Below are 15,794 nucleotides of genomic sequence, written 5' to 3' on the forward strand. Positions count from 1 at the left end.
TAAATCATGAGTTCCAATTTCAGTGCTGGGATAGGAAACAATTCTATGTATCCGCTAAGTGTCACTGCAGGAAAGACACATTAGAAACCCCTTTTATATCCATGGAACGTTGAGATTGTTAAAGGAAGAAGAATTGTAAAGTAGACCTATTTATTGATAAACACCAACAGTAGGAAAAGATAATAGTTATGGGAATTGTGATGAGAATTAACAAACAATCGAATCGTAAATATAATGCCTTAAATATCATTTTAATCAGGAACTAGATCCATGGACAGAATGGAGTAAAGAAGTTACTTGTAATATTGCTTTCATATGGCACTGACATCAAAGTATAATGAATTATTTGAACTTCGAGCTCGATCATTTTTTCTTTTCCTTTGTCGCCATGCGGTATATCTGAAGTACTCTCATTGTTTGCTTTTTTGCTAACTGAGCGTCATTTTGGTTTTGAAGTACAGTAGGATTATCCGAGATAGAGCGAGAAAGTCCGATACTCTCGTCAGATTTTGATCTCATGACGAGAAGTGGTGCTGACGGACTGCTGTGAAGTAATGGGGTTCTCGTCTTTCTCTCACGTATTGCACGGCTGTGGATTTTTCCAGCCTCATTTTCGTTTCCCGCAAATGTTTGAATCAATAGCTTAACATTTACTTTGTTTCCCGAATGCTCTTCTTCCATGGATGAATCACCACTTTTATGTTTGGTTTCACTTTCACTTTTACCAGTGAATTGTTGAGTTCCCTGTTTTTGGTGTGTCCCCAGTTGCTCGCGTATTCTAGTAATTTTTGAGGCGGTTATTTGCTCCATATCAGATGCTTTTATGAACGGTACGGCACTTTCACTAGAATTTGAGGTTGATTTTACAAATCCAAGATCATTTTTTTCAGAGGATGATGTTACTTCCGCTTGGTTTTCTTTCTCGCTTCTTGGTATCTCTTTCACTTCCCAATACGTGTTTTGAACGACGTCCTCGTCCTTGGAGAGAACTGATATGAGCGTATTTCCAAAGTTGTTCTTAGTTTTACGATTTTTGATTTCGTCATCATCGATCTCATCATACAGATGTTCTGCTCTCTTCACAAATACATTCTTAATTCCTTGAACTTTACCCAGAAGCTTTGAGACAGGTTTTTTAATCATGTGAGGTGATTTGTTAGTCTTTTTCGTTTGCTTTGAATTTGTATTTTTCTCAAAATCTACTTCGTCGTAATGACAGTCAGTTTTTTCAGTCAGCTTTTTCTGACATCGTGTCTCTATTAGATTCGCTACTCTCTGTAACGCCATCTCCTATGACGTCACAGTACACTGCGTCAATATGCGGTGTAACGTTTGGGAAGTCGATGTTCTTTGAGTGCAGAGGACTGTCTAATGCGATGTCATCATAGTAATTTTCGGCTGGTTGATTAAGAGCCAAAGAACTTCTATCATCCGTCTCCATTTGCGTTGTAAGCGCCATTGGAAAACTTCTGCTATTCATTCGTCTTAAACCTTGTTTGTTCTGTTAATCACCGTTAACAGGGGCATACTCGTCAATCAAGTTTACATAAAGTGCATCTGTGCTGTACCTCTTAGAGGCCTTCCGAAAGGACTGTACCTCGTAGTAATAATGCGTCTCCTCCACCACCAAGTCTTTTATCCTAACCTCTGTTCGAAACAAGCTAAGAACAAATAGATATTGCGAAGATCTCATTTCCGTATCCAAATCCATTTCTGTTTCAAATCCACCTGAATGGAATGCACGAATCCGGCCCTTTGGGCTCACCCCAACAGGGAGTTCTCCATAACACACGTCTTTGTTAAATCGATTGATTACTTTCCAACGATACGGTAGATGTGCGCGGGAATCCGCCTTGAAACTTTCTGGATCCCGTCCTCGGAGCTGTGCTGGCCCTAATTGGCTGACAACAAGTACCACGTGATATGTTGACAGATCCTTTTCTTTGTCCTTGAGTGGAAGAACACTGAAGGTCACGTACTCGTTCATGCGCAGGTTAGGCCAAAGACAACACGTGACCGCTGGATATTCTACCTCTAGATTGGCTGATCGTCGCACTTGTCAAGGAAAGTTATTTTTCTGTCGGCATTCTGGTGAAATGAAACACCAGGATTGTCTGGAAGAGGAAAACAAACTATAATTCATTTTACGTTATCGATATAGATTAATGTTGTTTACCAACAAGTTATCAACACATAATTAATGTTATTTACCAACAAGTTATCAACACATAATTAATGTTATTTACCAACAAGTTATCAACACATAATTAATGTTGTTTACCAACAAGTTATCGACATATATCTATGTTATTTAACAGTAAGTTATCGACACATATTGATGTTGTTTAACCAGTAAGTTATCGACACTCATTGATGTTGTTTTACCAATAAGTTATCGACACATATTGATGTTGTTTACCAGAACGTTATCGGCACACATTGATGTTGTTTACCAGTATCTTAATTAGGGAGCTCTTGCCATTATTTAGTTTGAGAGCAGTATTGGTACGGTCTCAACAGAGATATATCGTATATTACGAAACAACTAGAGATGTATTCTGGCGAGTGTCCAATGTCTGTCATGTATTACGAAAGTAGCAAGTATATTATTGTGAGTCATTGCGTTAAAACCCATCATTTGTGATACTGAAAGTGAAAAATCTCGGAATGTATCTCGACAAATCCTTTACAATGGAAAACCAATGCAGTTCCGTTGCAAAATCATGTTACATGCATCTACGTCGGATAGGCAGCATTCGACCGTTTATAACTGATGATGCTTGTAAAATTCTAGTGAATTCTCTCGTTACATCGAGGCTGGACTATGGTAACGCTTTATTATATGGAATCAACAAACAATTCACAAACAAACTCCAGCGAATTCAAAACACCGCTGTAAGGATAATTACACGGACTAGAAAACACGATCATATCACACCTGTTCTGATCAATCTTCATTGGCTTCCCGTTGATTATCGTATCCAGTACAAAATTCTCCTTTATGTGTTTAAAAGTCTCCACAACTTGGCTCCAGGATATCGAACAGAACTCATTATTCCATACAACCCGACGAGAGCCCTGCGTTCAGAAACCGCAAATCTATTAACTGTACCATCAGTCAGAACTAAGACCTACGGTGAACGCAGATTCGACAAGGCTGCATCCACACTCTGGAACAATCTGCCTAGCCAGCTCAGAAACGCCAAAAATCTTGAATGTTTAAATGTCTGTTAAAAACTCATCTTTTCTGTCAATCCTATAACCTTCAAATAGCTATGTACTGTTGGATTTAATGAATTTTGGGCACATTTGTGTTTTAGATTCCTTTGAGTGGTTTTACTTGTTTGTTTTTCATATATTTAGGACGTTGTATGCTTGCATCATATTTTATACTTTAAATTGTCTTGATTTGTACTTTTTATCCATTATGACATAATGATGCATTCATGCTTATATGTGTAAGGATTATTCGTTGTGTATTCTATGGTTTTTCTTTTAATTATCAATTTTAAATTTTAGTATTTTAGAGTATTTTTAGATAAGGCACTATATAGATGTACTTTTATTATCATTATTATTATTATTACAAATATAGCACTGTTAGTCATTGTGTTAAAATCTACAAATATAGCACTGTCAATCATTGTGTTAAAACCTACAATTATAGCACGGTTAGTCATTGTATTAAAATCTACAAATATAGTACTGTTAGTCATTGTGTTAAAACCTACAAATGTAGTACTGTTAGTCATTGTGTTAAAACCTACAAATATAGTACTGTTAGTCGTTTTGTTAAAACGTACAAGTATATTATTGTAAGTCATTGCGTTAAAACCTACAGATATTTTACTGTTAGTCATTGTGTTAAAATCTACAAATATAGTACTGTTAGTCATTGTGTTAAAATCTACAAATATAGTACTGTTAGTCATTGTGTTAAAATCTACAAATATATTACTGGTAGTCATTGTGTTAAAATCTACACATATAGTACTGTTAGTCATTGTGTTAAAACATACAGGTATAGTATTGTTAGTCATTGTACAAATATAGTACTGTTAGTCATTGTCATAAACGCGAACCGCCGACCCCAAACGAGACCATCAACCCGCCTGCCGACAGCCCGTAGAGATCCAAAGACCGATCATAAGCAGAACAAGCGCCCACATATCGAATCAACTGAGATACAAAACACCACAATGGAACTTTGTCACACAAACACAAGAAGCTGACGACGGAGAAGCTAAAACCACCATATAAACCATTGATATATGTTTGTACCCACAATGTTGTACATTTTAAGTGTCACAATTTGAGTTTGTTTTATTATGGCTGTTATGGCGTTCCATACTTTGTTCTCATCATATAGTCGTTACGGATAGCTGGTCACGGCTGTCAGACCGGTTTGTAAATGCTTACGTGTTGTTCTGACCAGGCCGTGGAAGTGGGAAGGTGTGTCCGCCCAATGTGTGAAAATGATAGACCTGTGTGGTCTCGAGTTTTACCTGTGTGGTTTACTGGGCCTGCACTGTATGTACATTTAGTATGGGTGTTCGAATGATGTTCCTGTGTGGAAAGTGAGAACACAATTTTGAGCATTTCGACAGCGGTGAGTGCGAACTGTTTATTTTTGTTTGCGTTAGGCAATTCTGTTACTTTTTTTGAAATTTATGTAACCAGTTTATTTTTATTACACAATGTACCCGACATATGCAAGTTTTCAGTATATAATGTATCCGTAAAAAACCCCGATTGTTACTGTGTAATTATAGGTGACCAGCTGTGTGTGTTATTGTATGGCTCGAGCAGGTGCAACATGTATATCATGGCGTTCTAAGATATTTGATGAACAACGTTGGAGAACGACCTATAGAAAAACGTTTATGGCTACAGAAACGTTGAGCGAGTGATGGACAAAGTGTCACCACGTGTCTGAAGACAATCAACTACTGGTGTGTAAAGTGTGGTAACTCTTTAGTCAACGTATTTTGTTTCGCCATCCTGTGTAACCTATTTCGAATTCAAGAGACAAGTCTGCTGGTTTTCTTACATAAGGCAACATAACGTAACATTTAGCTTTAGTCGGGTACACGTGTAATCGTCTGTTAATTCATATTTTTTGTTTTGTTATATTTTTGTTTTGTTTTTGTTTGTATGAGTGTAGACGTTACTTGCTATATTTGTGAGCACGATAATAAACTTATTTGCACATACTCTTGATCTTCTTCAAAGCACGGTTTGCAGCGAGGGGTTATTTCTATGCCATTATCACAGATTGTGACATTAAGCACGATTTAAATCATTATTATATGCATTTTTGTTTGTATAGATAAGCACTGTATAAAATATTAGTGATTGTTTGTTTGTTTACCTAAGCACTGTACAAAATATTGGTATTTGTTTGTGTATTTAAGCACTGTATTAAATATTAGTAATTGTTTGTTGTGTATATAAGCACTGTATAAATATTAGTTATTGATTGTTTGTGTATATAAGGACTGTATAAAATATTAGTTATTGATCGTTTGTGTATATAAGGACTGTATAAAATATTAGTTATTGATTGTTTGTGTATATAAACACCGTAAAAGGTTTGCTATCATTTTGCTGGTATATATAAGCACTATTCAAAACATTGATATTGAATTAACTGTTTGTGTATATATACATTCTGTACAATAGTGATAACTGTTCCCCTGTTTGTATATTGTTAGTTACGTTTCAAAATGTCCCCCTAATGTAGAGACGTCAGTCACAAGCTTCAAGTTGAATGCTTCAAAATGTGTTTTGTGAGTGGTATTTACAGTGGCAGGAAATAAGTCCTTGCCAATCCCTACAGTGACACTTCACTTGAGTTCTAGAGGGCGGGTTTGTGTACACACAACTGTTGATCTATACGTCGTATTTACAGATTCTTTGTCTTCCCCAACCCCACTGTGACACTTCATTTGAGATTCAAAGACCGGTTTTTTGTTGACACAGAATGATGACACGTGAGGTGTTATAAATGAGGACGGTATACATGGTGGTGTGTTCAGCTTCACTCACCAGATCTCCAAGCTTCACGGACGCAATCTTACACCTAACCTGCCGAATTGTACATCAATGTAGTTCTTGAATAGCTACATTCAACTCTACAGAGGACAGTATGACAGTTCAGTAATAATGGAGTGGGCAATTTAAGGTAAATATTTACATCTCTACACATTTCTAAATGGAATTCTGATAGAGACGAACTAAAACTGTCAATTAAAATATCGGGCTCACGGGGGTGTTACCATATCATTTGAGAAATGTTGACTTTGAACGAGACTGTTGCAACTCATGTACCATTCAATCTCTCATGACTGCCAATGACTATTACTATAACCTTACACCTAGCCGCCGGAATGTACATTGATATAGTTATGGAATAGCTTTGCTTAACGTTGCAGAGCTGGAAATTTACTGATAGTGGAGTGAATATTCTAAAAATAGTGAGCTGGACAGTTTAACGATAGTGGACAATGTGAGGTAAATCCACATTCCTACGAAGTTTTCAATCTCCATAACTACCGCTTCAATTTTGTAGCGAACCGCTCATCTAAATCTTTTTCAATCACGTGACTCCATGTTAAAGACAACATTTAAGTCCGTGTTACTTTATATTTGTAAACCACATCGTCATAACAAACATAAAATGTTTGAAATAGACTTTTAAACCCGCGTATTTGTCGATGCTATGATTCAGTCTTTATTATATAATCTGAAAATAAGTAAAAAGATGAAAGTCTCTTTTGAGATATACCGTGTACTCAGTGACACTATTGAGATAAAATGCGTATCCAGCGACCCGATTCCGTCTTTATTTAGATAATCTGGTTTGTCTATTTTGACATAAGTGTGAAAAAATATTTCGTAGCCTGCTCTTGGAAGATTTGACCCTTCAAATATTTCATTTTTCTTCTTTTGTGAGAAATTGGCAATATGCCAATTTGTAAAGTTGTCTGTCCTTTCATATGTTGTATGTTTAATTGTGACTTCTAACAATTTTAGAAGGCTATTATCTGCTGTTAGTACGTAATTCATTCCATGATGTTTAGCTTAGGAATGTGTAACCTGATTTCGCCCCGGTGTTGTGTAGGTACAGTATGATGATACCCACGTGACGTTTGATGTAGTAGTCTGCTGTCGTCCCGGTGTTGTGTAGGTACAGAATGATGATACCCACGTGACGTTTGATGTAGTAGTCTGATGTCCCCCGATGTTGTGTAGGTACAGTATGACGATACCCACGTGACGTTTGATGTAGTAGTCTGATGTCGCCCGGTGTTGTGTAGGTACAGTATGATTATACTCACGTGACGTTTGATGTAGTAGTCTGTTGTCGCCCCGATGTTGTGTAGGTACAGTATGATGATATCCACGTGACGTTTAATGTAGTAGTCTGATGTCTCCCCGGTGTTGTGTAGGTACAGTATGATGATACCCACGTGACGTTTGATGTAGTAGCCTGATGTTGTTCCGGTGTTGTGAAGGTACAGTATGATGATACCCACGTGACGTTTGATGTAGTGTCTGATGTCGCCCCGATGTTGTGTAGGTACAGTATGATGATACCCACGTGACATTTGATATAATAGTCGGGTGGATTTAGTTTAGAATATCTTCTCATTAATATGTCGGTGATTATTTTTCTCTGGTTTCATGAACATTTTTAGAAGACTTCTTATGTCTAAAGTATTCATTTTAACTATTGTATTTTAAATCATTTATCAGTATGATGTGGACCTTTCCTACAAGCACAGTCTGAATCAGTTTTAATGATTTTAATATTACAATATCACCTGCATATGATTTTTTATCTTTCAACTGACTCATACGCAAAAGCATCTTGAGATCGAGACAGCCAACTGACAAACGAATTAATGTTACAGGGGTTTCAACAATCTCGTTTAAAGTCAGCATTTCGCAAATTCTAGTGTCGCTATAATAATCTAGTTTACCAATAAAACATATCATTTGGGTCAAATGTTGTCTACGTGTTTCATACTTATTGTTAACATTCGTTTTGACTACGAATGATTATGTTTACCTAATCAAGATGTGAGGCTCATGGCGGTTATCACGGGTTGACAGGGGATGCTTATTCCTCCTATGCTCATGATCTCACCTTTCGTGTATCCAGAGGTCCGTGTTTGTCCAAATCTCTAATTTGCAATGCTTTTAGAAGTTATAGGATTGATCACTTCGTTATCTTCACCTTTCAATCAACAAAATCACAGGCTATTGTTTCATTTCATTCCACAAAATCACGGGTTGTTATTTCATTCCATTCTACGACATCACGTGTAATTGTTTCATTCTATTCCACAAATATTCCGGGGGTTATCCTGTCATGCAAAGTGAAGATAACGAACAGTGATCAATCTCATAACTCCTATAAACAAAATAAAATAGATAGTTGGACAAACACGGACCCCTGGACACACCAGAGGTGGGATCAGGTGCCTAGGAGGAGTAAGCATCCCCTGTTGACCGGTCACACCCGCCGTGAGCCCCGTATCCTGATCAGGTAAACGGAGTTAGCCGCAGTCAAAATCAGTGTGCCACGAACGACTTAACAATCGGTATGAAACACGTCAGACAGTATTTGACCCAATGCGAGGTTGTATTGACGAACTAGATCGTTATAACGACCATAAAATTTGCAAAATGTTGACTCCAATCGAGACTGTTGAAATCCCTGTACCATCAACTTGTTTGTCAGTAGCTTACCTCGATTTAAACACTGACTATACGCAGAACAAACTCTTGCATATCGAATCAGTTGAGATATATAGACACCATATGCAGGTGATAATGTTCATCCCATTACATTTCCAACTATGTATATGCGGTTATTGTCACATTTTGAATTCAGATCACTGCAGAATACCCAACATCCATGTAAATACTTGAAATTAGGAAAATATATACATATACATATATACTGCATTTATTATATAAATACTGCCTTCACAGTGACTTGTTTAATCTTTGTCACCTTGTACTGAGCTGTATGCTCTTGACTGTTTCTACTTTCCTTATTTCTACTTTCAATCTTTCAACAGACATGTATACAACAGGGGATGCTTACTCCTCCTAGGTACCTGATCTCTGGTGTGTCCAGGGGTCTGTGTTTGCCGAATTATCTATTTTGTGTTGCTTATAGGAGTTATGAGATTGATCACTGTTTGTTATTTTCACCTTGCATTGGTCAAGTAATGGTCTGGTAACTGTTACTTATTACATAAAGTTATACGTCACATGTTGATTGGTCTAACACTGGTCTGGTAAATGTTATTCATAGCATAAAGTTATACCTGACATGATGATTAGTCAAATATTATTTCTTACAAACAGTTATAGCTGATGTGCTGATTGGTTAAGTGCTGGTCTGGTAAATATTATTTCTTACAAACAGTTATAACTGATGTGCTGATTAGTTAAGTGTTGGTCTGGTAAATATTATTTCTTACAAACAGTTATAGCTGATGTGTTGCTTGGTTAAGTGCTGGTCTGGTACCGTGTATCTGATGTGCTGATTGGTTAAGTGCTGGTCTGGCATCGTGTATCTGATGTGTTGATTGGTTAAGTGCTGGTCTGGTATCGTGTATATGATGTGTTGATTGGTTAAGTGCTGGTCTGGTATCGTGTGCTGATTGGTTAAGTGCTGGTCTGGTACCGTGTATCTGATGTGCTGATTGGTTAAGTGCTGGTCTGGTATCGTGTATCTGATGTGTTGATTGGTTAAGTGCTGGTCTGGTATCGTGTATATGATGTGTTGATTGGTTAAGTGCTGGTCTGGTATCGTGTGCTGATTGGTTAAGTGCTGGTCTGGTATTGTGTGCTGATTGGTTAAGTGCTGGTCTGGTATCGTGTATCTGATGTGTTGATCGGTTAAGTGCTGGTCTGGTATCGTGTATCTGATGTGCTGATTGGTTAAGTGCTGGTCTGGTATCGTGTATCTGATGTGTTGATTGGTTAAGTGCTGGTCTGGTATCGTGTAAAGATATATGATTAGTTGTATACCTGTTTGTACAGTCTACATGCATGATGTCGTGAACTCATGATATGTATTAGTATTATTTTATTCATTTATAAAGCGCAAAACTATATATAGTTTCTATGTGCTGTACAATGTTTGTGATGATAATAAATGATAATATACCAATAAAAGACCTGCAAGAGCTATACAGAAAATGATAAAACAATAGAAAGAAATTAAATAAAACATGGTAGTGAGATGACAAAGTGGTTGACAAATTAGACAAGATACAATTGGCACACAGGTATTCGTATGCTGGATCATCATTCAGTGTGCAAGAGATTGCACATGGAATCCTTGATATCACACTGAATTTTACATTCACATGGCATATTCACGCTTGAACAAGTATGTTTTAGGTTCTAGAGGAATAATCCATGTTCTTCAAACTCTCAAAGTTCCAATGTCAGTTTATTCCACAAGTGTCCACCTAGTGTTTTAAGGATCATGCACCGTATTTGTTTCATGATTTCTTTACTACCAGTTTTTTCATTGGTCGGATCGTGATTCCAAAGTCACACGTGGCTGGTAAACAGAACATAGCTCTTTCATGTATGCTGGTGCCGAGAAAGAGTGTAGTGACTTATGTATGGTTGTCAGCACTTTAAACATAACACGTTGCTTTACAGACAGCGAGTGTAGTTGTTGAAGTACCGGAGAAATGTGTTGTCTGTAACATGTTCTTGTGAGAAAACGTGTAGCGTTGTTCTGAGCCACGTGTAGTCGGAGCATGGGGTGATCTGTCATGTCAAGCAGAAGGGCATTGTGATAATCAAGGATATAACTGATAGTTAAGGTGGGATATGATTGTTGCATTGATGACCTTCGCACACGTTTCTTTGGTGAGATGGTGTTTCACCTTGGAGATTCCCCTGATGTTGAAGTGCTAGTACTAGTAGTGGAGTTTTACGAAGATGCTTACTTTTACAATCAACGGCTGACTTTTACAATTTAAAGGGATCAACTCAAACTACAGAAATTGGACCAAAATAGATTTAGAGACTGCTTCAGTAAAACATAAAAAAACCGACAATTATGTTGAGTAATAGATTATTGTAAACTCTTTCGCAAATCGTATAATCACCGCGATGGCCGAGAGGTTAGAGCGTTCCCCGAATCCCGGCCGCGACAGACCTAAGTCGTTAAAACGTTAAAATGGGTAGTGACAGTTCCACTGGCAAAAGCTCGTCATCACGTGTGAATATCACGGGTCCTCGGAAATCACCCTCAAAACGGATGTCCCGTGTCACAGTAGGTGCGACACGTTAAAGAACCATCACTGCTCAATGGTCGTAAGCGCAGAGCAAAGGCCTAAATTGTAATCCCTGTACAGGTCTTGGTGACGTCTCCATATGAGTGAAAAATTCTCATAGACGTATTGTTTTTTTCTACATATATTACTCAAAATTTTATAAGGATCACTAGGTTATATGTGTGTAATTTACCATTAACATAACAAAAGACAAAATTGACTCAGAAACGTGTTTACTCAGGTTATGAATGAAAATTCATGAACGGCATGAACTTTTATCAATACGGAATGCTTGAAATCTGATAACAACACCAAAAGGCATTTCATTGCAAAAAGTTAACAGCAAACCAGAGAAAGAATTATACAGTTTTTAGGGATAGTCCATCATTACACTTAGTCGATGAAGTGTCAATACCGGGTATGGCCTCCTCTTGCATCAATGACGGCTTGACAACGTCGAGCCATGCTGTCAATAAGCACCCGGATGTTTCCAATGGGAAGGTTGTTCCACTCTTCCGTGAGGGCGTTTCCGAGCTCTGCCAAAGTCGTGGGTTGTGCTCTACGGCGTGAAAGGGCAACCTACAGCATGTTCCATACATGCTCAATCGGGTTCAAGTCCGGCGAGCGCGCTGGCCAGTGCATACGGACAATTGTCTCATGTTAAAGGTACTGCTCCACCACCCTGGCGCGATGAGGACGGGCGTTATCATCCATCAGGATGAACTCAGGGCCAACAGCACCAGCGTAGGGTCTGACGTAAACATCGAGGATCTCATCCCGGTACCGCACCCCCGTCATTGTTCCTCTCTCCAGGACATGAAGATCTGTTCTTCCATCCCTGCTGATTCCACCCCAGACCACGATGGAACCACCACCATAACGGTCATGTTCACTGATGTTGGCATCATGGAAACGTTCACGTTGTCGTCGCCACACTCAGTGCCTCCTGTCTGTAAAGTCCAAACAATACCTGGGCTCATCGGTGAACAGAACTTGAACCCAATCGTTCTGTGTCCAAGTGACATGATCTTCAGCCCAGTCCAATCGCTCCCGCCGGTGTCGAACAGTCAGAGGGACTCGAACACATGCCTTTCTCGGGTTGAGACCTGCATTGTGAAGCCGATTCCGTATCGTCTGAGTGGACACATTCACCCCTGAGGCGTTCAGGAGGTCGTTACGTAGGCTGGTTGCTGTCCAGAAGGGATGGCGTCGTGCCTGAAGAGCCACAAAATGGTCTTGTCGTTGGGTTGTCGACCTCTGATGACAACCCCCATGTCAGTGTGCTGTTGTACCAAAAGTTTGCTGTCGGTTTCAGGCCCTGTTTACAACGCTCTGGCTGACGTTTAGTGCATTTGCAACGTCATGTTGTGAATAGCCAGCGTCAAGCATTCCAATACATCTGCCCAGTTGTTCTGTCGTCAGGCGACGCCTTACACGTTGTGGGGGCATTGTGTTGATAAACGTAGTGTAAACAATCAAGTGAGTTTGAAATGTTAGAAAGAATCAGACACCGATGCCTGAGTGAAAATCGTGCAATGGTAGCAAAAGCATAAACTGTGATGAGAAACGCATTTCCCATGGCATGAAATGCACGTGCAAGTTTGTTGAAGACGTTTTTGATTTCACTTGGACACAATATTGCCAGTTATGCAGTTATCAATTTTTTAAACATAAAACTATCTATGATCCTTATCAAATTTTGAGTAGTATATATTTGATGCTTTCGCAATACACTACTCGTTTTTATGTTTGATTAAAATGACAAGCTGAGTAATGCATAAAGGGGCCCAGATAATTGCCATAAAAATGAAAGTGGCTTTAAGCTTTACTGTATGTCAAGAGTGTACTGTGCTCAGTGTAAGTAGACGAACTCAAGTTATACTGACATTTCTAGATAATGTGTCATTAACCCTGACAATTTAAAAGTTATCTATATATTACATCCCGCCCACATATGCATACCTTAGAACAGCAGCTATATATTAAGGGTCGAGATATATTTTGTTATCGTTCTCCCAATGCTACGCCCTTCTACCTCTCCCTTTCGTGTTGAACCTCTGGGTCTAAATGTGAAAACAATCAATACGTGGTGTGTATACTGGATACATGTCTATCAGTGTACACAGTAAATCAACGGTATGTGTGGTGACACGTTTTTCCTTGCTTGGTTATTTATTCCTCTTTTCCAATAAATTCATGACACTCCACGTTTGAATTACATATAATAATAATAATAATAATAATAATGTGCGGCATTTATATAACGCATTATATAATTTGTAATTACTCTAAGCGCTTTAACAATGTAAAATGTAAAACATGATAAGATTAATCAGAGGATAAAATATAACATCCAAATAAAATAAAACAATTTAAACATTACGAGTTCATGCGACAAACCAGTCTTTACTTTAAAAAAAGAATATATTACAAAATATGGTCATAAGATTTCCTAAAAAGATATGTTTTGAGGTTTGTCTTAAAACCTTTGACAGTGCCACACGAACGGATGTCTATCGGTAAACAGTTCCATAGTGTGGCAACTGTTACATCAAACATTCGATCTCCATAGGTCTTTGTACGAACGCGGGGTTTTTCTAGCAATCGTGAATTGCATGAACGCAGTGATCGTTTTGTTTCGTACATAGTGATGAGGTCGCTGATATAGGCGGGTGCCAATCCATTTAGTGCCTTTTATGTGTGTAGTAAATTCTTGTATTCAACACGGGAATCAACTGGAAGCCAGTGCAAGGACACAAGCACCGGTAATATATGGTCATGCTTCCTGACCCGGGCAACAAGTCGAGCTGCTGAGTTTTGAATTGTCTGTAGCCTGCTCAGATCTGTTTGGGGTAGCCCTTTAAATAGTGCATTTCCATAGTCTAAGCGTGATAATACAAGAGAACATACAAGTGTCTTGCAGGCGTCATCATTGATGAAAGAACGAATCCGTGCAATATTCCGTTGATGATAAAAAGAACGAGAGATGGAACTAATATGGTTTTTAAAAGAAGGTACACTGTCGAAGAAAACGCCAAGGTTTCGAACACAGTCCGAGTTGGAAATAATGGTATTTCCAAAAGACAGTTGAAAAGATGGTGAAACCGTTCCTCTTCTAAAACGAGAATTTTTCGTAAGACCTATCAGAGGCAGGTCGATTGATCTGACAAAACACATCGTACGACTATTTAATATCTTGACCTACAGTGAACTTTATTGGAAGACCTATTTATACAGTTTGAGACTAAGGAAAGGCAAATCGTACGACACCTATGCATCTTTGGTGAGAAAAATTCTCAGGACGACCTATCAATCCAATCTGAGACAGAAGAAAGTCAAATCGTACGATTAGAAGTCGCGGTAAAGTCACGTATCAGTGAACAAAGTCCATACAACTACTTTCTAAAATGTCCTTTTAAAACGCATGAAAGGTGGAGATAATGAACAATGATCAATCTTATCACTCACAAAAGGAATACAATATATATTTACTGTACATTACCAATATAAGCATTTGAAGCTACTAAATACCCTCCCTGCTTAAATGCCATAAGCGCCTAGCATAGGCATAAATTTTGCAGCCCTTCATTGGCAATGGCCCCCACGATGTGAGTGAGACATTCTCGAGTGGGATGTTAAACAATATACAACTGAATGTCGTAAAGGTTTTATTTGTATTTTAGTGGGGTGTTAAACAATATACACTTGAATGTCGCAAAGTCTTCACTTGTACTTTAGTCAGATTGAATTTTACAAATACCACTCCCAATGTTTCATATTGGAGTTAGCCCCTTTAGATTGTAAAAGTCGGCCGTTGTTTGTAAAAGTCAGCATCTTCGTACAACTACACTATTAGTATGTATCTAATAACAAATATTGATAACCTGTGTAATTCATTATACTGATTGGTAATTTACATTTCAATCTACTAGTACTCAAATCGTCATGTGTATAGTAAAAGTATTTTTTTTTTCTACAACACTAAAATATTTTTTTGTGATATCTACCAGGGTGATATTAGTAAAACAAACGTTTTGTAAAACTGTGTGAACAACACTGCCTGTGGATATAAAATGCATTGTGATATGATTTTAAGTAAATCTATAAATTCAAAACTATTGCACACGCATGCGCGATTCCAGATTTTTTCTCTCTGTTTATCCCTCCTTCTCTTTATGCGCACATATCTACAAGTAATCAAAAATATATATCAAATTCATATAATCATTCCTTTGTAGCAATGGCATGTTTAAAAAGAGGAAACTAAAACAAAATGTATAATGTTGTACAGATCCAACATTCACATTTCATTGCGACATATTTGAGCCCCATTTTCCTGGTCGCCTGGTTGTTTTAAGCTAGGATTGATTGATTGAATATTGTTTTACGTCCCTCGCAAGAATATTTCACTCATATGGATACATCACTACTGCCGGTGAAGGGCTGCAGAATTTAGGCCTATGTTCGGCGCTT

General features: G+C 38.1%; 1 protein-coding gene and 2 pseudogenes across 1 annotated transcript in view; 1 reads left to right on the top strand and 2 right to left on the bottom strand.

Annotated features, from left to right (window-relative positions):
• Positions 1 to 15,794, bottom strand: part of LOC130054058 (uncharacterized) — a 1,204,346-nt gene that overhangs the window by 239,785 nt on the left and 948,767 nt on the right. The window lies entirely within an intron of this gene.
• On the bottom strand, positions 349 to 10,076 carry LOC125648790 (uncharacterized; annotated as a pseudogene).
• The window catches only part of LOC125667370 (uncharacterized), a 42,543-nt pseudogene continuing 29,290 nt past the window's right edge, over positions 2,542 to 15,794 (top strand).

The sequence above is a fragment of the Ostrea edulis genome, chromosome 1 (assembly GCF_947568905.1).
Source record: "Ostrea edulis chromosome 1, xbOstEdul1.1, whole genome shotgun sequence".
Taxonomy (NCBI): Eukaryota; Metazoa; Mollusca; class Bivalvia; order Ostreida; family Ostreidae; genus Ostrea; species Ostrea edulis.